Here is a 21,649-nt window from a genome sequence, read left to right on the forward strand (position 1 = left end):
AGGGAAATGCTTCAGATAAAATATTAAAACAAACCAGCAAAAAGGGCAAGTCACTCATTCATTTAACAGATTTTGCTTAATATGAAGGGGCACAGTGCCAAGTATACAAAATTAATGCCGATAATAACCGTCATGTGTTTAACTAGAACAGGACTGTGCTTAGTGCTTCACCTGGATGATCTCCTTTAATCCTCATGACAACTCTATGGAAAAGAGAGTAGTACATCCTCCCCATTTTACCAGTGAGACTGAATGCAAAGGGGCTGCAAGAACAGGCTGAGGGAGAACAGCCGTTCAACAGCATGCTTGCAGTCACTGCTTTCAACGCTGTAAGTAGGTCTAAGTACCTACGTGGCTATATGCATTCCTGCTCCCAATTACTGTATTTTGCCATGTATAATGAGCAATTTTTTGCCCAATTCTTTGAGAGGGAAACAAGAGTGCACTTATATATGGGTAGTACCAAAACATGGGTGCACATTATACACGGCAAATTGCAGTAGTTCTCAGCCAACTAAAGGAGACAGATTTATAAACAGAGACTCATAACACAGCGTCCTCATTTATTCTACCTACCTGCAACATCGTTCACGAGTCCTCATGCTCTCCCCGCCCCCATTAAAATGCATTTCCACTTGTTCCTGCTCTCTTCCCTTCTCCTACTGCCTCAATGGCCTTCCCAGCGTCCTTTGGTCAGATGCCTCTGCATCACTTTGGCCTCTAAAGTTTGGGGTGCTCCGGGACTCAGTGACTCTCTTGCCTCCTATCTTCTCTCACCTGATGTGACAACTGTGAAATCTCTACGTGCAGACCAGCTTTCAGATTTCCATCTCCACTGCAGACCTCTCCTCGGAACTTCAGACGCACCCCTCCAACCACGCACTCAGCATCTCTGCCTGGAGGCCTTGGCGGGTTTCCTACACTTGCATCAAAAACTTCGCTGCCATCCTCCCCACTTCACAGCGATTCCATCCTTCCAGTTGTTCAGGCTAAAAACCTAGAAGTCAACATTGTCTCCTATGTCCTTTTCATACCCCTTATCCAATCCTTTATAAACCCTGTTGGCTATTCCTTTAAAATATATCCAGAATCCAATCACTCATCACCACCTCCACTGGCTCTGCCATGGTCAGTCCAAGCCACCGCCCCCTCTTAGATGGATTACTACACCAATGCCCTAACTGGTCTCCACACCTCCACCCCTTCCCAGCTTTACCCTTACCCTGCTCTAGCTTCAACCCAGTAGTCAGAGTGATCTTTTTAGCCCAAAGCCACATCTTGTCATTTCTTTGCAAAAAGCCTCCACAGTTTTACGTCTCACAGTACAAGCCAAAGCCCAGGTTCTTACAACAGCCTGGATCTGGTCCCGGTCTGGCTGCCGTTAGCTCTGCGACATCACCTCCACTCTCCTCCTCACCAGTTCTGCTCTAAGCGCACTGCTTCCTTGCTGACTTGGGAGCACACCGGGCAAGCTCCTCTTCCAGGTTTCTTCACACGTGCGCCGGACCCCCCCTTCGTCTCCTCCGGGGCTCTGCTCACGGGCCACGTTATTCGCGAGGCCTTCTCTGACCACGTCCTGGAAGCAGCAGCCTCCTCTCCAACCTCGGAACACCGCTCCCTCGCACTCACTTTTTCGAGGTACTATTTACCTCCCACTGACATGTTTGTTACTGTTCATTATGTAAGCTCCATTATGGAAGGACCTCTTTTTAATTTTTTTCTTGTTTTCTATGTCCCAGTACTTAAAATCCTGCCTAACACAAACACTGTTGGTGGGTTGTAGAATGCACAAATGAATGGAAGAAAGTGTAATAATACAGATCTGGACCCAGAAACCCGGTTTAGGGAATAGTAAAGTTCAGGAGTGAAGTTTTGAGCAGGAGCTAACAGCGGACCTGCCTGCAAAAGAGTGGGTACTGAGGAGGTGAAAAGAGCAAGAGAAAAGGCAGCCCCAGCGGGTAAGCTGCCACGAGGCACGCGGGGAAGGAACCGCGAAGGGTTAGAGGGTGGGACTGGAAGGACTTGGGCATGAGTGGAGGAGCAGGGGCCAGGGAGCGTCAGACGACGCAGCTGGAGAGGCAGGCAGGGGCGCGGCCACTTAGAGGTATGTGGGCCATGCCCAGGAGCTTGAATTTATCCTAAAGGCGACGAGGAGCCACTGAAGGGTTTGCAGGGCTTTAAACAGAAAAGTCACATGGTCAAACATGCATTTTAAATATATCATCTAACAAAGATTTGTGCAGAATTTGAGGGGGATAATGCTAAAGACAGGCTCTATTACTGCAGGACTTTAGAGGGAAAAAATTAATGAGGGCTTTGACCAGGAAAGGCGATAACAGAAGACAAAGATACAGCCAAAAATATTTAGAAAGTACAACTGTTGTCACTTAGGGTCTGAGTGGATGTGACTCCCAGGTTCCCAGTGTGGTGAGTGGGGATGGGTGGTGAGGTGACCCACAGTGGGACGAAAGCCACTTCTCAGGCCCTCTTTCCCAGAGCTGGCTGGACCCCATAAAGCATGACTGGCCCTAATTGTTTTCTGGGCCTTTGTCCTCAGGACTAGAAAATTCCTGGAAGCGCCCTGAAGGCGCAGAGGCCCCAGGAACTCGCCAAACAGGACGGACCAGACCACGATTGACCACCACCCGCACCCAGAAGACAACACGGAAACGAGCTGCAGCCGCGCTGAGAAACCCTGCTCTGCAAGCGCCCCCCCCCCCCGTAAAACTCCCAGCCCCGCCCCTCAGGGCTGGTGCCCACTTCTCCCCACCCGGCCCTGTCCCTCCCTCGGGAAAGTAAAGATAAAACCTTTACTCTGCGCTTTCTTCTCTTTGTGAATGCTTTCACAGCTCACCTCACTGACCACCCTAAAAATCGAGATAATACAAGAAAATATAGTTTAGGTAAGGTGACATCTAGTTAAGTTTTGGGTTTGAGGATATACAACAAAATTGTATCATCTCACTAAAAATAAAGCATAAATACGGAAAAAAAAATCTGGCAGAAAGACGTATGTCACTACAACACAGGTCGCCTCGTTAGCAGGATTATGGATAATGCCCTGTCTACTCCACCCTTATTTCTTTATTTTCTACATTTGGAACTGACAGAGAAAAACAGAAATAAAGTGCTTCCAAGTTCCAGTTTCCAGTCTGCCTCGTAAGGAGTTTAGAAGTCACTATGTCGTCCAGACAGTAAGTGAAAACCTAAACAAAGTGAAAAATCAACAGCTCTTTGTAGATCAGTCAGAGAGGTGAGGGTGCAGGCAAAACTGTTGCCCCCCAAACAGAAGAGACAGAGAGGGGAGACCGAGGCTCACTGCTTCCCGGGGCACCAGCGCCGCTAGGGGACCAACACTGGGACCTGCCAACTGCCGCAGGCTCTGCGAGGACAAGTCTGGGTGGTAAAAATTCCAGGGACTCTGAGTCACAGTTTCATGAGATTTACCTCCAGGAGCTCTCTACCCGGTGCTCATAGTGAAGATCGGAGAAAAATTCCCTCCTGCCTCTGGGAGGGGAGGGGGAACAGCAACCATTTCTTAAAAATATACCAGAGCACTCTGTTCTTCTTAACAAGGCCTCCCCTCAGGAGACTGTACTACTAGAGCCTAACCCAATACCCGACTCCTGCCCATTCTGGACGTCCGGTACCACCCAGGAATGGGGGTGATGGAGACAAGCTGGGGAAGTGCACGGTTGGGAAGTCCGTGCCCCCCCCAAGACAGAGGCCTGACCACAGGTCTGTAAAACTCCACCCTGCTCACAGCTCACCACCGGCTGCTGGAGGCCGGCTGACCACGGTTCTTTTTACCCAGCACGTCAGTGTCTGCCTTCCATAGAGAATTATAAGGCGTACTAAAGGCAAAAAAAAAAAAAAAGCAAAAAAAAAACAACCAAAAAAATACCGAAACAGTTTGAAGAGACTGAGCAAGCACCAGAACCTCGGTCAGATATGTCAGGAATAATCAGACCAGGGATTTTTAAAAACCGTGATTCATGTGCTAAGGGAAAAAGCAGAGCACATGCAAGAACAGATGGACACTGTACACAGACAGGGAGTCTGAGGAAGAACAGAAAAGAAGCTCCGGAGATCAAAAACACCGAGGCGAGGAGAAGCGCCTTCGGTGCATTCATTAGGGGGTGGGGCACAGCTGAGGCAGGGCCAGAGGCCTCGGCAACAGGGCCCAACAAAGTTAAAAATCACAGTGAGAAGAGCGTTTAGAAAAACCACCCAGAGCAGACTTTCCCAAGAATTGTGAGAGAGCTCCAAATGGCAAAGCATACACGCAACATGAATATATAAAGGAGAAGAAAGAGAGAAAGGAACAGCAAAACATTGGCAAACCAGATCCAAGAACACAGAAAAAGAATGAATACCATACCACGAGTGGGAGGGGTTTGGCCCAGGCACCCAAAGCTGGTCCAGCGTTCGAAAACCAGTGCAGGTAACCCCATGTCAACAGGCTACAGAAGCTGTAACAGTGACAGACTAATGATTATAGCAACAGATGCAGAAAAAGCATTTGAACAAATCCAACATACATTTATGATAAAAACCCTCAGCAACCTGGGCATAAAGGGGAACTTCCTCAACTTGATAAAGAACATTCTATTAAAAAAACCCTACAGCTGGCATTACACTTCAGGGTGAGATTCCTGAAGGTTCCGCGCTGAGACCAGAAGGGCGTGGTGTGCCCTCTCACCAGTGCCTTCCAACGCTGAGCTGGGAATGCCAGCTAATGCAGGCAGACAAAAAGAGCACAGAAAACATATGAATAAAACAGTCTGCTCACAGATATTGTGATTGTCTATGTAGAAAATCTAAAAGAACCAATTAAAAAAACAATAAACTAGGAGAGCAAGGTAAATATGCGAAAGTTAATAGCTTTCCAATATGTTGGCAATGAACAAGTGGACTTTGAAACTAAGGTATAGCCATTTTATTAGTACCCAAGAAAGAAATTAAAAAATGAAGTACTTAGAAACAAGTTAACAAAACATGTACGGGATGTATGTGAGAAAAACTACAAAACTGATGAACGATATCAAAGAAGAACTAAAAATGGAGATATGTTTTATATTCATGGCCTGGAAGACTCAGTACCGCCAAGATTTCAGTACTTCCTAACTTGATCTATGAACTCCGTACAATCCTAGTCCAAACCCCAGAGAGTCGTTCTCTGGACAGCGACAGATTCTAAAGTCTACGTGGAGAGCCAAAGGCCCAGAGCGGCCGGCACAACATTCCGGAAGAACAGAGTGGGGGGTGGACACCACTCGGCTTCAGGACTGACTACGGCTCTGCAGTAACCAAGACAGTGAGGTGCTGTGAAAAGCAGATAAACAGGCCCACAAACATACAGTCAGCTGTTCTTTGACAGAGGAGCCATGACAATACAATGAAGCAAAGACAGTATTTGCAATAAATGGTGATGGAGCAACTAAACATCCACATGTAAAAAAATTTCATCACCAAGCTCAGAGCCCTCACAAATTTAACTCAGAATGAATCACAGACCTAAATCTAAAATGTGAAACTCTAAAACTCTGAGAATATAACACAGGAAAAAACCTAGATGAACTTGGGTATTGCAATGACTTTTTAGGTACAACACCAAAGGCAGGACCCCTGAAAGAAGTAACTGATCAGCTGGACTTAACTAAAATGTAAAAACTTCTGAAAAACACTGTTAGGAGAAGAGAGGCCACAGGATGGGAGAAAATATTTGCAAAAGGCACATCTGATTAAGAGCTATTACCCCAAATACACAAAGAATTCTTAATACTCAACAATAAGAAAACAGAGAGCCTGATTAAAGACTGACCAAAGACCTTAACGGACATCTCACCAAAGAAGATACACAGACCACAAGTAAGCATATGAAAAAATGTCCAACATCATATTTCATAAGGGAATTGCAAACTAAAGCAACAATATGATACCACTATACACCTGTCAGAATGGCCAAAATCCAAAACACTTATAATACCAACTGCAGGTGAGAGTGTGCAGCAACAAGACTATTCATGGCTGGCGAAATGGCACAGCCTCCTTGAGAAACAGATTAGTAGTTGCTTATAAAACTGAACATACCCTCACAATATAACCCAGCAATAGTGCTCCACAGTATTTACCTAAATGAACGGAAAACCATGTCCACACAAAACCTGCACATAGATGCTTTTGTGCAAGACATAGCAACTCTAGTCATAACTGCCAAGACTTAGAAAAAACCAAGGAACCCTTCAGTAGGTGAGTGGATAAATGAACTGTGGTACATCCACACAATGGAATATTACTCAAAGCTCGGAAAAAAAAAGCTACCAAGCCATGGAGAGACATGGAGGAAATGTATTGTATAAGAAACCAGTCTGAAGGCTGTATATACTACATGAATCCCACCACGCAACACACTGGAAAAGGCAACTATGGAGACAGAATATCGGTCACTGGGGCTGGGGTGCAGAAGGGATGCAGGGGCAGAGCACAGAGGACTTCAGGACAGTGAAACCGTTCTGTACGATACTACAATGCTGGATTCGTGTGTTACAGACTTGTCAAAACCCAGAAGATACACAACACCAAAACAGTGCCCTAACGGAAACTTTGGAACTTCGGGTGAAAATGGCATGCAGAGTAGGCTCATGATTACAACCAACGCATCGCCGCGCTGTGGGACTTTAGGGCAGGCTGGGCGTGTGTGGGGACAGGGTTATATGGGAACTCTGTACTTTCAGTTTTGCTGGGGACCTGGAACTGCTCTAAAAAACAAAGGTCATTTCTTTATAAAAATTTCCTAGAATGAACATAAATTTTTCAGTTCTAATCACCCCAAGCCCTATCTAACATACCACGGTATCTAGTATTGTAGGGTATTCATGAAATTCATACAATTTTTTAGTATGCTCAACAAGCATTTTTAAGAACACCCAGCCCGACTCTTTGAGTACAGTTTGTCTTAATATTCACATTATAAAAATGCATACTTTTAAAAAACAGATGAACTGGCTGAGGAGCTAACTGACTTGCTACAATAGTACCAGCAATAGAAGCGAGACTGAAATCTGTATCTCCTTGTACTTGTGAAAAACAGAAAACAAAACAAAACAAAACAAAACCCAAAACCTTGTAATATTTACCACAGGCAAAAGGAGGGGTTATCTTTAGAAAAAAGCAGATACTTCTGAAAACTTAAAAATTAACTGATCATACATTAGATCCCTTTAAACATTCTTATGAATAAGAAGTGATTGGAATTACATTTTCAGGACAAACTAAAACTGAAAATGTCATATTTCGGTCATTTTTTTCTAGGGAGAGCATCCACATCTCCCGTCAGATTAAACATAAGATACACCAATATTCTGAACGTTAACTACAGAACCTTGTGGTCAGAGCTATTTCATAGTTTTGTCAACTGAATTAGATGAGAAAATACAGCAATTTTAGCAGAATAAGCAACTAAGCCAGGTTAAAAAAAACTGAACAGAATCACGTAGCTTACCGATTAACAGACACTAAAACATGGTTATAAATCTGACCAATAAAAGGAGAGTGGGGTTAGTTAAGGCAGAAAACATTCAAGGGTGATCAGGAGCTTCTTAAAAAATGTATGTTGGCAATGCTGAAAGTTTAAATTGTACCGAGATTAATAGGAATACTAATTAAAGAACAAACTTTTGGCAAAATGGCACAGTGAGTTGATGTTAAGTGAACCTTTTCTCCCACAGAGATGGTGGATAAAATAAAACAAAAAAATGCTTTAAAAATACATAGTCAAGCTAAGAAAGAAGAAAGAAAGAAAGAACGAAAGAAAGAAAGGAAGGAAGGAAGGAAGGAAGAAAGAAAGGAGCTCCTGAGGCACCTGAAATAAAAGAGATATCAAAATCAAAGCCAAAACAGTAAATGGAAGCTGAGACCACGCTGGTCCCCGGGGGTTTCCAACCCCAATACAGGCCCTGGGCTTGGAGGAGAAAGCACTAATGCTCACGTGGAGACTGGAAACATAGCTTTAGGCAGACGGAGGCGGGGGAGTTGGAACTGCGATGCTTGCACAAAGAGCCTCAATCACCTACCCCGCCTTGAAATGCGGTCTGGAAAATCCCCGCTCACTGAAGTCACTAACTATCTAGGCCCGGAGTAGGGAAAAAGGTACCTGCAAGAAGTCTACAGTGAAGGCCTATGCCATAGAGGCGTGAAATCCAAATTTACTCCCTCTATCACCCAGGAATCTTATGCTGAAAAATTAATATAAAAACTGGTCTTTGACATGCCACAGACAAAAACGAGGATTACTTTCCTAACCCTGGGCACAGACTCATACTAGGAACATAGAGCAGAGTTCAGTATTACAAACCATACGAGGAAACATGAATGTGAAACATAAATCTGTAAAAGCTAACAGTAGGAAATGTCGGGGGAATCTTCGAAACGGGGGTAGGGGAACTTCTTAAACCAAAAGCTGTGAGAGAAAGAGAGAGAAGGGAAAGGGCTAAATTTGACTATATTGATTACTAAAGATTTCTGTCAAAAGAACTCTACAGACACAATTAACAGACAAATGGACAAATGGTACAACTAGCAGAAAATAAAGTTTAAAGGCAACAAGGAATCAATATCTAGAACATTTAAGGAGTTCCTGCAAATGTTAGGAACAAAACTAAAATCCAAGGTGGAGGGTAGGAATCGGGCAATGGCATAACTGGGCAATTCAGAAGAGGAGCTCACCTCACTGACAACAACGATGGCAGCAGTAGTTGTTGTAATGGCATCTAACATGGATTGTGATGTTTATCCCATTCAGGAAGTGCACTACACACTTTATACACAGGAGCTCATTTTATCTTCTTAAGAACCTGATAGGCGAATGCTGTCACTATCCCCGTTTACTGATGGGAAGACGAAAGCCTAGAGAGGTTGAGCAGTTTCTCTGAGGTCTCACAGTAACAGTGGTGGACATGGACTTGCATTGAGGGCACCACTGGTAGGTGCACGACTTGATAGAGCCCTTCTGAAAAAACATTCTGGCAATATTTGGTTATGTTTTCTGTGCATACATATATGTGCCTTAAGACCCAGGACTCACACTCCTAGATATATAGCCTAGAAAAATTCTCACATAAGGAAATATGGCCAGAAGTATCACTGGAGCATTATCTGGGGTAGCAGGGCAAGGAGAGGCAACTGAGATGTCCACCACTAACAGAATGTGAGCGGGTGTGCAGGATGCGCATTATGGCATATAGTGCATTGCAAAGGAGCAACAAGTAGCTATTTAGACCAAAGCATGGACAGATCTCAAATACCCAGTGCTGAGTGAAGACATAAGAATGAGAAGGAGATCTAGAGCATAACATCATTTATATACGTAAGTCAAAAATATACATTCGAGCCCTGGCTGGTGTAGTTCAGTGGATTGAGCCCAGGCCTGTGAAGCAAAGGGTTGCTGATTTGATTCCCAATCAGGGCCTGGGTTGCAGGCCAGGTTCCCAGTAGAGGACACAGGAGAGGCAACCACACATTAATGTTTCTCTCCCACTCTTTTCTCTTCCCTTCCCCTCTCTCTAAAAATAAATCCAAACTTCCGACCAAGATGGCGGTGTAGGTGGAAATACTATGCCTCCTCGCACAACCAAGTTTAAAGACAACAAAGTTTTGTGACAAAAACACAACCAAAACACAGAAAATTGAACAATATGGAAGTCCAACAACAACGAACCTTGCAGCCACACCGGTAAGAGGGGTGGAGCCAGCAACTGGCGGAATACGGTCGGGCAGGAAAGATTGGTCAGACTGACCCAGGAGGCAGCCGTTGGCAGATCCCAGGTGTGGGGTAGCAACAGGCGGACCAGTGAAGGTGCAAGGTGGTAGGCTGACCACAGTCACACATTCACACGCAGATAAACCAGGTGAAGGAGTGAGCAATGAGACAAACTGCGCAGGCCCCAGCGGCGAAAAGCAGCAGAGGGGACCACTATTGCTCCCTCTCTGGCCCTGCCCCCACATACAGCGTCACAAACCAGCGACCTGGGTAGCCCTACCCTGGTGAACATCTAAGGCTCCACTCCTCATACATAACAGGCATGAACAGACCAAAACATTATGACTCAAGAAGAACTCAAAGCCCCAGAGTCAATAACTCTAAGCGACCAAGAAATAGCCAACCTATCAGATGCACAGTTCAAAACACTGGTGATCAGTCTGCTCACAGAACTAGTTGATTTTAGTCACAAATTAGAGGAACAAATAAAGGCTAAACTAACTGAAATGAAGGGAAATGCACAGGAAACCAATAGTGATGGAAAGAAAAATGGGACTCAAATCAAGGGAGTGGACCAGAAGGAAGAAAAAAATGACCAAACTAAAAAGAATGAAGAAACAAGAATTCAAAAAAATGAGGAGAAGCTTAGGAACCTCTAGAACATCTTTAAACATTCCAGCATCTGAATTACAGGGGTGCCAGAAGGGGAAGAGGAACAGTCACAAGTGGAAACCTTATTTGAACAAATAATAAAGGAGAACTTCCCCAGTCTGGCAAAGGAAATAGTCTTCCAGGAAATCTAGGAAGCTCAGAGAGTCCCAAAGAAGTTGGACCCAAGAAGGAACACACCAAGACACATCATCATTACATTAGCCACGATTAAAATGAAGGAGAGAATCCTAGAAGCAGCAAGAGAGAAGGGGACAGTCACCTACAAAGGAGTTCCCATCAGACTGTCAGCTGACTTCTCAAAAGAGACCTTACAGGCAAGAAGGGGCTGGAAAGAAGGATTCCAAGTCATGAAATCCAAAGACCTACATCCAAGATTGCTCTATCCAGCAAAGCTTTCATTTAGAATGGAAGGACAGATAAAGTGCTTCTCAGATAAGATCAAGTTCAAGGAGTTCCTCATCACCAAGCCCTTATTATATGAAATATTAAAGGGACTTATCTAAGAAAAAGAAGATAAAAAAGATGAACAGTGAAAGGACAGCAAACTCACAGTTATTAACAACCACACCTAAAGCAAAAGCAAAGTAGGAGGACAGCTAAATCAGAAGTGAACCATAGAAATGAAGATCACATGGAGGATTAGCAACAGGGGAGTGGGAGGAGGAGAAGGGCGGTGAAGGTACAGAGAATAAATAGCAATAGATGGTAGGTAGAAAATAGACAGGTGGGAGGGCAAGAATAGTATGGGAAATACAGAATCTAAAGAACTTATGACACATGGATATAAATGAAAGGAGGGGAATGGTGGGGTAGGGGGTGTGCAGGGTGGAGGGGAATGAAGGGGGGAATAGGACAACTGTAATGTCATAATCAATAAAATATATTTTAAAAAAAGAATGAACTACTGATAGAGGCAACAACATAAATAAATCTTAAAAATATAATGTTAAAGCAACGCCAGGCACAAAAGAGCACATACTATGTGACAGTTTACAGGTGACAGAAACACAGGCAAAACTCATCTGTGGTGATACAAAGCAGACAGTAGTTGTGGAGGGTGCTGGGGTCGTGTGGGGAAGGGAAGTGAACAGAGACGAAAAGGACCTTCCTGGGGAAATGAAACTGTTCTACATCTTACTTTGGGTAGTCACAAAAACTTAAAACAGAAAACGTAAGCTCAACGTACGGCATGTTAAGTATATCTCAATAAAAAAGAAATGAAGAAATGTGTCAGCACACCTAAAACGCACCGTTTAAGAATGGGCAGGAGAAGCGGAGGTGAGAACCAGTGTAGAACGGTGACGACCCCAGCACCTGCCACTTACTGAATGCCCACCACATGCGGGCACCGCTCTAAATGCTTTACTTGTACTAACTCATTTAACCCTTCTGACATATCTATGAAGCAGGTGCTCTTAGTAGCCCCATATTACAGGTAAGAAAACCGGGGCCCGGAGAGGTTGCACTTACCCAGGGTCACACGCCTTGCGTGTGGCAGAGTCAGGGTCCAAGCTCAGGCAGTCTGGCTCCGAGGTGCTGAGAACTCCACTGCCTCCCTGAAATGAAAAATCAACAACATGGAAGGCGAAAGAAGGGAGACTAAACTTGGGGTGTTCCCCGGTCAAGGGGGTGACAAAAATAGCGATTAACTTTAACTTTTGTTAAGTGATGTATGTTAACAGGTAAGGATAAAAGGAAATAGGAGCTAAATAAATATTTGCAAATAAGAGATATAAAAGGGAATAAAGAAAATGTGATTGAGCAACAGCAATGGGAAAATGGAAAAGGGGAAAAGGCAAAAAAAGTATAGTAAATAGAAAACAACTTAAGATGGTAGAAGTAAGTCCGAATATATTAGTAATTGCAAATTTTTATAAAAGCAGATTCAACTTTCTTGTTAAAAGCAGATTCTCTGACTGGATTTCTTTAGAAAATGGGGGAAAAACCCAGCTTTATGTTGCTTGTAAGAGAATTAATGTGTGGGTGTGTTTACACTTAAAGCTGAACACGTCTTAAATGCTGTGTGTGTTAGCTGTTACTATTATTACCAAGCTGTGAATCATTCTCATTAAATAGTGTTGAAACTAGCCATCTGATATGACAGCTGAGTATCTATCTGTAAACAAACAATTAAACTATAAAATCATTGTAGACCACTTTCAGGGACAGACTACCATTAATAAGTAAATCTAATGTATAATCACGAGGGATACACTAATGATTTGTGGGTTGCTGAAATATACCATAGAGGCTCAACTATACTTTGCTGATCTCACAACTAAAATGTAAAAGCCCCTAACATGTATTTTATTGAGTTTACCCCTCACTTCCTCAGCAAGGAAGTTAAATGGAGGAGAAAATACGGCACTAGATATAATGTCACCAAAGGGTGCTTCTCAAAGTTAGGAAACAATAGTGTAAACACTGAGTGTTGGAAATCTCTAGGGGAATCCTGCAGACTCTCACACAGAGGCAACCTAAATCATGTTATTAAGCACTTACTGAAATTGCTAGGCTTGGGAGAACTGTCAAAGTTCCCAGGGGAAGAACATTTAAGCAACAAAAGAGCACTAGAATGATGAACGTTCCTCAAAGGAACAATATTAAAGCCTCAAGAAAAGACTAGACAGATGTAGAATCAAGATACTCACAAAGAAAAAACTTAATGGTTGAACCAAGTGCTGCAACAATGACCCGAAACACAAGTGGGGTGTCGATGCAAAGGAAAGCTAGGCCAGCGTTCTAAAAGGAGCTCGGAGAATGTATATTCTGTCTATCTACCTATAATCTTATTCTGTCTACTTCCAAAAAACCCCCCTCAAAGTCTGAAGATTCTATAAGTTATAAAGGAACAACAATCACATACAGAAGAAAACCCAGAAAATGCAAAAGAACTAAAGCCATAGCTGGTAGAAAATATGGAATCCCTTTAACAAACAAAAAGAAATACAAAAACTTGCAGTTTTGATATGTACTGCTTAATTTAATCAAATAGATGTTCTGAAATCCACCACTGCGGGCGATGCCCTGAGCGGAGCCCTCACACGAAGGCCTCCGCCTCCACTGCCGGACCCTGAGAGGCTCTTTCCTGTGCCTCGGGAACCGGATCTGTGATTCTCCATTCTTGGTACTTACTTTCCCGTAAATTAGCAATACACACGTCAACCAATAATTATTCATGGGTAGACTGCCTACTACTATTTACTCAGCATGTTGCTAGGTGCTGTGTGGGAGCCAAGTGAAATATAAAACAAGACCCTTGGTCCACAGAGAGTTCGTAGTAAAGTTCACCCTACGCTGGAATGATTGGAAAACAGAACTCTCAAAAGACTTGATCCACAAGAGACAAGAGGAGGAAAAGGGAGAGGGGAAAAACAGATCGACCCCAGGGAGTGGCAGGAAAAGGAAAGGCTGGAGCAGGTCAGTGGAAGTTGGGGAGAATTTCAACAGGCAAGGGTGGAAGGGTCAAGAACTACACGCAGAGGGGGAACAACGAACCCGGTTCCACAGGCAGACACTTGGCGAGCACCCTGAAAGCGGTGTAGTGCACAGAACCGGCACTGCACCTGGCGCTGGAAAGGTATCCAACAAGTACTTGCCGTTGTTATTATTACGGACACTGGGCTGGCTAGGGTGGGTCTCCAAAGACACTCGTGGTATGAGGAAGTGGGGGCACAGGGCTGCCTAGGTCAGGCAGGCCAGAAAGTGAGCAGAGGAGCTTCTATCTACTTCGAGGGAGGAGCTTCTGGAATTGAAATTGATAGCTATTTTAAAATACAGCACAGTGAGTAGGGAGTGACTCGCTATTTTAGAATACAGCACAACAATTAGGGAGTTGTTTTTACAGCCACTGACTCATTTTCTTTTAAGTTCTTCTAAATCTAGAGATAATGCTCCGTTTCTCCTGCTTTTGTAAGCTGACTCCTGCTTTCTCGCCAGAAGTAATGGTCCGAACGGGGGTGGGGGGGGGGGCTTGCCCTATAAAAATAACTGCTCCCCCCGCTGCCCAGCGCCCAGTTGGAGACTGACTCCTCTGAGTCCGCTCGCGTAAAATAAAGTTCCACTCAGCACACCCGAAAGCAGCTGAGTTATTTTCTGTAACAGAAACAGCACAATTAAAGCAGAGCTTTACCAGGGACAGGTGGGATGGACTAACGAGGAGAGGTGATTAGCAATGAGAAGGAAGGACAGGCACCTTATGTGTACTGTCTACCGCCAAACGACTGGAGTCCCATGGAGCAGAGGCTGGTCCCACCTCTGCCTGCATTTCTGTATGCCAATATTCAAGAGATAAATGCCATTCTAATACTTGGTCAGGGTCCTCTCTTCCAGTTCCCTTAACAATTCCCACCTCTCCCTGTGGAACATCTAAGATATCTCTTTTATGGTCTGGCTTGAGGCTGCCTTACCTGCTTAAAGGTTTTTTGTTTGTTTGTTTGTTTGTTTACTGTCCCTGTTAGCTGAATAATTTTCTCACTTCTGTCTTGATGCCTGGGCTCTGCTGGAACTGGAAAGCTGGGAGGGACCTTGCTGAGCCCTGTTCATTGCTTTCAGCAAACAGAAGCTCATCACTTTATCCCTGGCTCGTCTTATGACCGAGTGACCTTAGTCCAAGCCCTCCCTTTGCGAGGGAGGAAACTGAGGTCCTGAGAGGCGGCGAGTTCTTTGATCTGAGCCAGCTTTAACCCCGTGGCTGTTTAGTGTCTCACAAACAACCAGAATCAGGCAAAATAACAGGCACTCTCAACATAATTAGACCAAAGATCACACATTCAGAGACAAGAAATGAGGCATTTGCTACACACAAAAAGATGATTTAAAATGTAAGGTATGTAAGGAATCAGCTAAGTTAAAAGAGAACCAGTAGCAATTATTTCTGAGAACGCAAGGAAGATTGGCGAGGTTAGAAAAGGGTGACTGTAGCTTTTAGCAGGCCCAGATTTCTAAAGTTCAAAAGCAGCTGTCATCTGGTCTCTTCTCTTACACGAAGGGCATGAAAGGCAGCAATTTATAGTGCAAGGGATGAAGATTTTTGTATCAGATACTCTTGGGTTTACATATGTATAGTCATTGTTATTTCTAATGTTATCATCACTACCACCATCCTTCTATCCCAAATGCAGATCTGCTACTGTTCCAGCCCCTGGGAGCTGCAGCGACACCCAAATGACCTCTGTGCTTTCCCCTAAGGCACATCCTGGTCACTGGGACCTCCAGGGAGCCAGGATAGCTCTAGAGAACTCCATTACTGCAGAGTCTAAACTGGCTGAATCAGGTATAAAATTCACTTTTGGGGACTGTGGAGGGGGGTGGCTATCTACTGAGCTCTGTGGCAGAAGCCAAGGAGGGATATGATGCTACAATAATATGCCTCACTTACACACTGGGATTTGCACCTCATCATCCCTGTTACTCTCGCTTTACAGTTGAAGACTAAGGCTCAGAGGTGCCTGATGCCTTATGGGCCATGGAGTTAATAAGAGGCAGGAAAAAAAGCCCAGGTCTCGACCCTCAAGCCATGGTTCTTTCCTTTGTAACACAAGGCCTCAGTGGATGCCCAGACTTAGCTACCACTTCCACAGAGAATTCTCCCTTCCAAGAGCTCAGCAGCCATTAAGGAATAGAGCTGTCAACTCTTGGTCACTTAACAAGTGTGCTTCTGGTCTCACCCTGAGGGAACTGGTTAGTGAGCCAACCACATTCACTGCCCCACTGGCTCAGGAGACTGTAGTTTTCTCAATTACTAATTCATGTCTCACAACAGGGTGAGTCCTAATGACATTCTGCTCTCTCCTCATTTTCTACCAAATCATACTAGGGTACTAAGTAACCACTAATAAAAGCTACTAATAATTAAGTGCCCTGTTATAAACTTTTCACGTGTCACCTCCTTTAATACTAACAACCTGGCAAGACAGCCAAACTCAATTTCAACCAAGTCCTGACAGTGAAGAGGTCAAGGAACAGGCTCAAGGCCACACAGCGAACCGGCCCAGGGAGGAACTGAGATTCTGAGCAGCCAGCCAGTCCTTCCCAGAGTGCCCTCCATCTGCCAGAATGTTTTCTCGAACTTTGATGTGCACTCTAAGGATCACTTGGGCATCTTGCCAAAGAAAAAAAGATTCTGATCCAGGAGTTCTGGGATGGGGCTTGAATTCTGCATTTCTAATAAGCTCCAGGTGATATGAATGCTGTTGGTTAAAGGAACCCTCTCTGAGTCACAAAGGACTATGACATTATCTGTTCTCAAATCTCAGTTTTTCACATCTAGTTATTACATCACGTGTTAAGCAATTGTCCACCTCTGAAAAGGAATGAGTCATCCTCAAATCTTTCCTTTTCCACCTGCCCTTGGCTCCAGCCTGAAAAACAAACTCTGAAATAGCTTTGGGAATAAAACCTACAAAATATGGACGATTCCAACAACTAGGCTCCACGGCCTGGCACCAACCCAGACTCCTTTAAAATGCATTTCAGCAACCTAGTCTTCCAGGACTAGCCCCGCTTCCCTGGCTGCTGCCAAAGAAACTAGAGGTCGAAATGCCCCTGATTTAGGGTCAAGTGGTCCACTGAGCCTGGCTAAGCCTTGAGAGGGCATCGGGTGGTACAGCCAAACAGTAAAAGTATGAAATGGGTACAGTGAAGAGAGCCTGGCTCACGCCACTACATATAACCTACTGTGACACATTCTTTCAGCTACTGTGCCACCAATTGCCCCCACAGAATCAGACATCTCTGCTCATCTCCCATAGCCTCCTACCCAGATCCCCTGAAAACAGTATTAAATAGTATTTCAAGGCCTGTATTCTTAGCATAAAGTCTAAAATTAAGGATCAATGTTATGTGCTACCTTGACATTCTGTAAAATCAGGAGAGCCTCAAAGCGCTTAATCACAAATTCCATCCCCTGCTCTGCTCCCATGGACGAGGTCCTGTAGCTAAACAATCTCTCTTATTGAAGGGACCAGTGTAGTTCCTGCTCATCCCCAAGCACTGGGATTTAGTAGCCTGACAGCCCCCCAATTTTTCAAATAAACCAATCACATCTGCCCTGGCTGATGTGGCCCAGTTGGCTGGGCGTCATCTTGTAAGCTAAGAGGTCACAGGTTCGATTCCTGGTGGTCAGAGCACAAGCCTGGGTTGTGGGTTTCATCCCCAGTTGGGACGCATGCGAGAGCTGGCTGATGGATGTTTCTCTCCCTTGTTCTCCCTCCCTTCCCCTCTCTGGAATCAGTAAGAGAAAAACAAATACATAAATATAAATAAACGATCACATGCTCTGGCAGGAACCAGAGGGCACTCAACCCTTAGCACTGCAAAGCCTGCCTCCCACAGCCCCTGGCCCCCGCTCCTGAGTGCGGTCACGTGGGGCCTGGCACAGCAGCCGCCCTCCTCTGGGCGGGTGTGGGTGTGACTAGTAAACAGCTGTCGGTCTCCTCCATCCAGGGCCCTGTGTTGTGTGTTCAGCCATAACCCCAGGGTGAGAACCCTTCCCTTACCAATGGGGCAAAAGGAGGCTGTTAAAACTCGTTTTCTGCCCAGTCAACTGGTCTCTGCTCTTTTTTGTGCCCTGGAATCTACTGACTGCATTGGTACGGTGAGCAACGCTCTGTGACAGCAGTGATGTCCAGCGCTGTGTTAATCTCAGTCCTGCACTCTCCATTCCAATTCCCCCACCCTCCCTATGAGGTAGCTACGATTATTAGTCCCAGTTTTCAGGTGCAGAAACTAGTTTCTAACAAGGCTATGCAACTTGCCCAAGACTCAGTGCTAATGAACTGAGCAGAGCTCAGCTGCAGATCTGCCCAGCTCCTAATTACCACCTTGGCCTTGACAGGATGTCCGGGCCACTACCGCCTCCCCATTGCCACTCACAGACTGAGACGCGCTGCCTCACAGCCTGATGGGAGCACCTGCATCCGAGGCACCTGGTTTCCTCTGCTGGCCTAGGCTGGAAGACGGCTGGACAGGCGTGCCTGGGAAAGGGCACTAGTGGGACAGGTCGGCAGACCAACTGGGTGCCGAGAGGCTTCCCTCACTGGCGGGGCTTAGGGTCTGGTTTGGTTGCTGACCTCACAGACACAAAAACCCTATCTTGTAAAAGTCTCGCAGTTAACTGGACTTGGGAGATCAGAGAACACTGTCTAAATTCATAAGAACTATTGTGGAAATCAGAAAGCAATTTATTAGTTCACTTACTAGTGACATAGGCCTACTCCTTGCAGTTATCTGTATAAATAAATAAATAAATAATCAAATGAGCAAGCAAGCAGTGAGGTCAAGTATCATCAGGAAGCTTTTTAAGAATCACAGAAGAGCCCTGGCTGGTGTGGTTCAGCAGATTGGGTGCTGGTTTGATTCCCTGTCAGGGCACATGCCTGGGTCGTGGGTTAGATCCCTAGTTCGGCACATGCAAGAGGCAACCAACTGATGATTCTCTCATATACAGATGTTTCTCTCCCTCTCTTTCTCCCTCCCTTCTGCTCTCTCTAAAAAGATAAATACAGTATTTTTATAAAAAGAATTACAGAAGAGGCTGTATGCTACATTTACTGGAAGCTTGGTGCATCTGTCCTGACCCTGGAAGTAAACGCCTGGCCCCCAGACTCGGCAGATGCAGTCCAAGGGGTCAATGTACCCTGTACAGGCAGCGCCAGCTGCCATTCTATCTTGTCACCTCCATCACCGAACTCCTGGACTCTTCTGTGGCTCCAGTCTCTTGGTACAACTGGACTCAGCTTTGTCCTTCAGGTAACCTTGTGCAGGCACCTAAGAGCAGTGACCGTGGGCCGATTTCTCAGTCTTTCTGAGACTGCGAGGAGCAGCCTCCTGTTGCTCCAGCCCATGGCTGTGCTGCTGGTGCTCCGACCACCCACCTGCAGGGGACCGGATGGGAGTCAGCGAGGAAAGTGAGGGTGAGCGCAGAGGGCCGCGCCTCTCATGACACAGATCTCCGGGCTACAATCAGCGATTTCATGCAAAGCCTTAAATTCAGCAGGCGATACAAAGAACTTCTGAAATCACCTTGTCTGATTCCCACATTCTGGATATGAGAAGCTGAAGTGTTGAGAAGGGAAGTGTTTTAAGACTTCCCCGTTAACTAATGACAGAAATGAGACTCACCCTGTTACCCACATCTGAGCTATACATTCTAAGTGGAAAGCAACGAGGAAGACATTTGAACAGGAGAACGATAGACAGTCTGGAAGGGTTAAGGCAGCAACATAACAATGTGTAGCTGACATTCACTAAGATTTATTATCTCCCAGACACTGTGCCAAGAACTTTGCATGGGTGGTCTCACATCGTTTTTGCAAAGCCTGTGAGGCAGTTACTATTATTAACTCCACTTTCAAATGAGAAAGTGGAGGCCTGGAGAGAGTAAATGACTCGTCCCAGATCCAAAGCCAGTGGGTGGCAGTGCCGGCAAACGAGCCCACGCTGCCCACTCTGGAGCTGGAACCTCTACCCCTGTCCATTGCCCAGGCCTGAGAATTTAAAAAGCAGTTAAGCTCTTGATCCTAGAGTCTCTCTCCTTTTTCAGTACCTTCTTTGTTCAGAGGCACTGCACAGATACACACTAAGTCAAGTGATTTTTAAGGAAGAGCAGATGACATTACTGAGGATTTACTTTTTCTGGGCTACAGGAGGCAGCATTTCTCAAGCCCTTGACTTGTCCAAGGCCACACAGCTGGGAACAGTACCGCTGGGGAATGTGAAGGCCACACAGCCCCAGCACAACTCCCAGGTCCAGCTTCCCAGCCTTGTCAGTGGACAGTGTGTCCAGCAGATCTTTACCGAGCCCAGCTGAGTGCCCCTCACTGAGGTTTGACACTGCAGAGCAGAAATTCCGCATAACCCCTGCTCTCGGGGAGCTTCTGCCACAGTTAGATAGAAGAGGCCACTTTCTGCTTAAAACCCTTCCTTTCCTGTACCTTTGTAGTTAGGGAGTGGGAGCACGGACGAGACCAGGAACCCCCAGCTCCCTGCACTACTGCCCTTTTACACACTCAGCTCACCCAGCCCCGGGACACCTCTGCGCACACTTCACAGATGAACTCCAGTCTCCTCTTCTCTGAGTGCCATAAGCATCTTTGGTCTTTGAAGACACAGGACTCATTTTCATCTCTATTCTTCTGTTATCCATCACCAGGGAGTATGACAAGAGGGTTAACTCAAGAAACCAAAAACAAAGTCTTTAAATTCGGGAAAGAGCCTGTGGGATTCCATAGCATTTGCTCACAAATGTTCAAAGGAAAACATGGAAAATTTCATCCTCAACAATATGCTGCCCGGGGAAAAAAGTCCAGAGCTCTAGGAGTCAATTAGTCTGCTGTCTTGGACTCTGACCTCAGAAAGTCCACCCCAGTTTGACTCGGACTGGAACTGAGGGCAGCCGACGGCGGAGTGCCGGCTACAGGAGCAGCTGGCGTCTGGGAGGCCAGATTAACGATTGTCAGGGCTTCAGAGCAGCACCCAGAAGTCAGAGTGCCATAGGAGTCTAGGGGCTGAATGCCCCTAGCTGAAATTTGCTGAATGAGCAGCAAATTTCACTGTTATTTAAATCCGTAAGGTCCTACTATGTTCCTAACATCACCTTAGGAGATGGAAACAAAACAATGGCTGAGCTCCCGGCACCAGAAAATACACCAGCCAAGCTGGGGCCGATGTGGGCGCTATAACGGGGTGGGCGGTTCTCGGTCCTGTGGCCTGGCTCATTCGCAGGGGTCAGAACATGTTCATACTCATTCTTCTAGACTGTCACTGAGATAAAAGTCTCACCCTGGCCAGTGTGGCTCAGTTGGTTGGAGCACCATCATGGAGACTGAAAGGTTATGGGTTCGATTCCTGGTCAGGGCACATATGCAGGTTGCAAGTTCAATCCGTAACCAATCAATGTTTCTCTCTCATGTCGATGTTTATTTTTCTGTTTCTCTCTCTTCCCCCACCCCTCCCCCTCTCTAAAAGCAATGAAAAAATGTCCTCCAGTGAGGATTAAAAAGTAAAAATAAAAATATAAAATAAAATATAAAAGTGAAACCATGTATGTACTAGAAAAAAACATTAATGAATTCCTCGTAAATTGAGAGTGAGGCAAGCTTTCTTACTCAAAATCTAAAGTAATACACTGTGAGACTGATAAACATAACTATGTAAGAGGTATAAAACCTTTGTACAACAATAAAACATGCAAAGTTAGGCAGATGACAAACTGGA

General features: G+C 45.3%; 1 protein-coding gene across 6 annotated transcripts in view; it reads right to left on the minus strand.

Moving 5' to 3' along the window:
• The window catches only part of ZBTB40 (zinc finger and BTB domain containing 40), a 73,544-nt gene that overhangs the window by 43,873 nt on the left and 8,022 nt on the right, over positions 1–21,649 (minus strand). For 5 of the 6 annotated variants that reach the window (XR_008390670.1, XR_008390669.1, XM_053660321.1 and 2 more), the window contains exon 2: positions 11,903–11,988. The exons of the other annotated variant lie outside the window; for it this stretch is intronic. The gene's annotated coding sequence lies outside the window, so the exon portion shown is untranslated. The remainder of the gene's footprint in view (positions 1–11,902; positions 11,989–21,649) is intronic. 6 annotated transcript variants of the gene reach the window in all.

This window comes from Artibeus jamaicensis, unplaced genomic scaffold (genome assembly GCF_021234435.1).
Source record: "Artibeus jamaicensis isolate MK-2021 breed Jamaican fruit bat unplaced genomic scaffold, CSHL_Jam_final scaffold_847, whole genome shotgun sequence".
NCBI classification, from domain to species: Eukaryota; Metazoa; Chordata; class Mammalia; order Chiroptera; family Phyllostomidae; genus Artibeus; species Artibeus jamaicensis.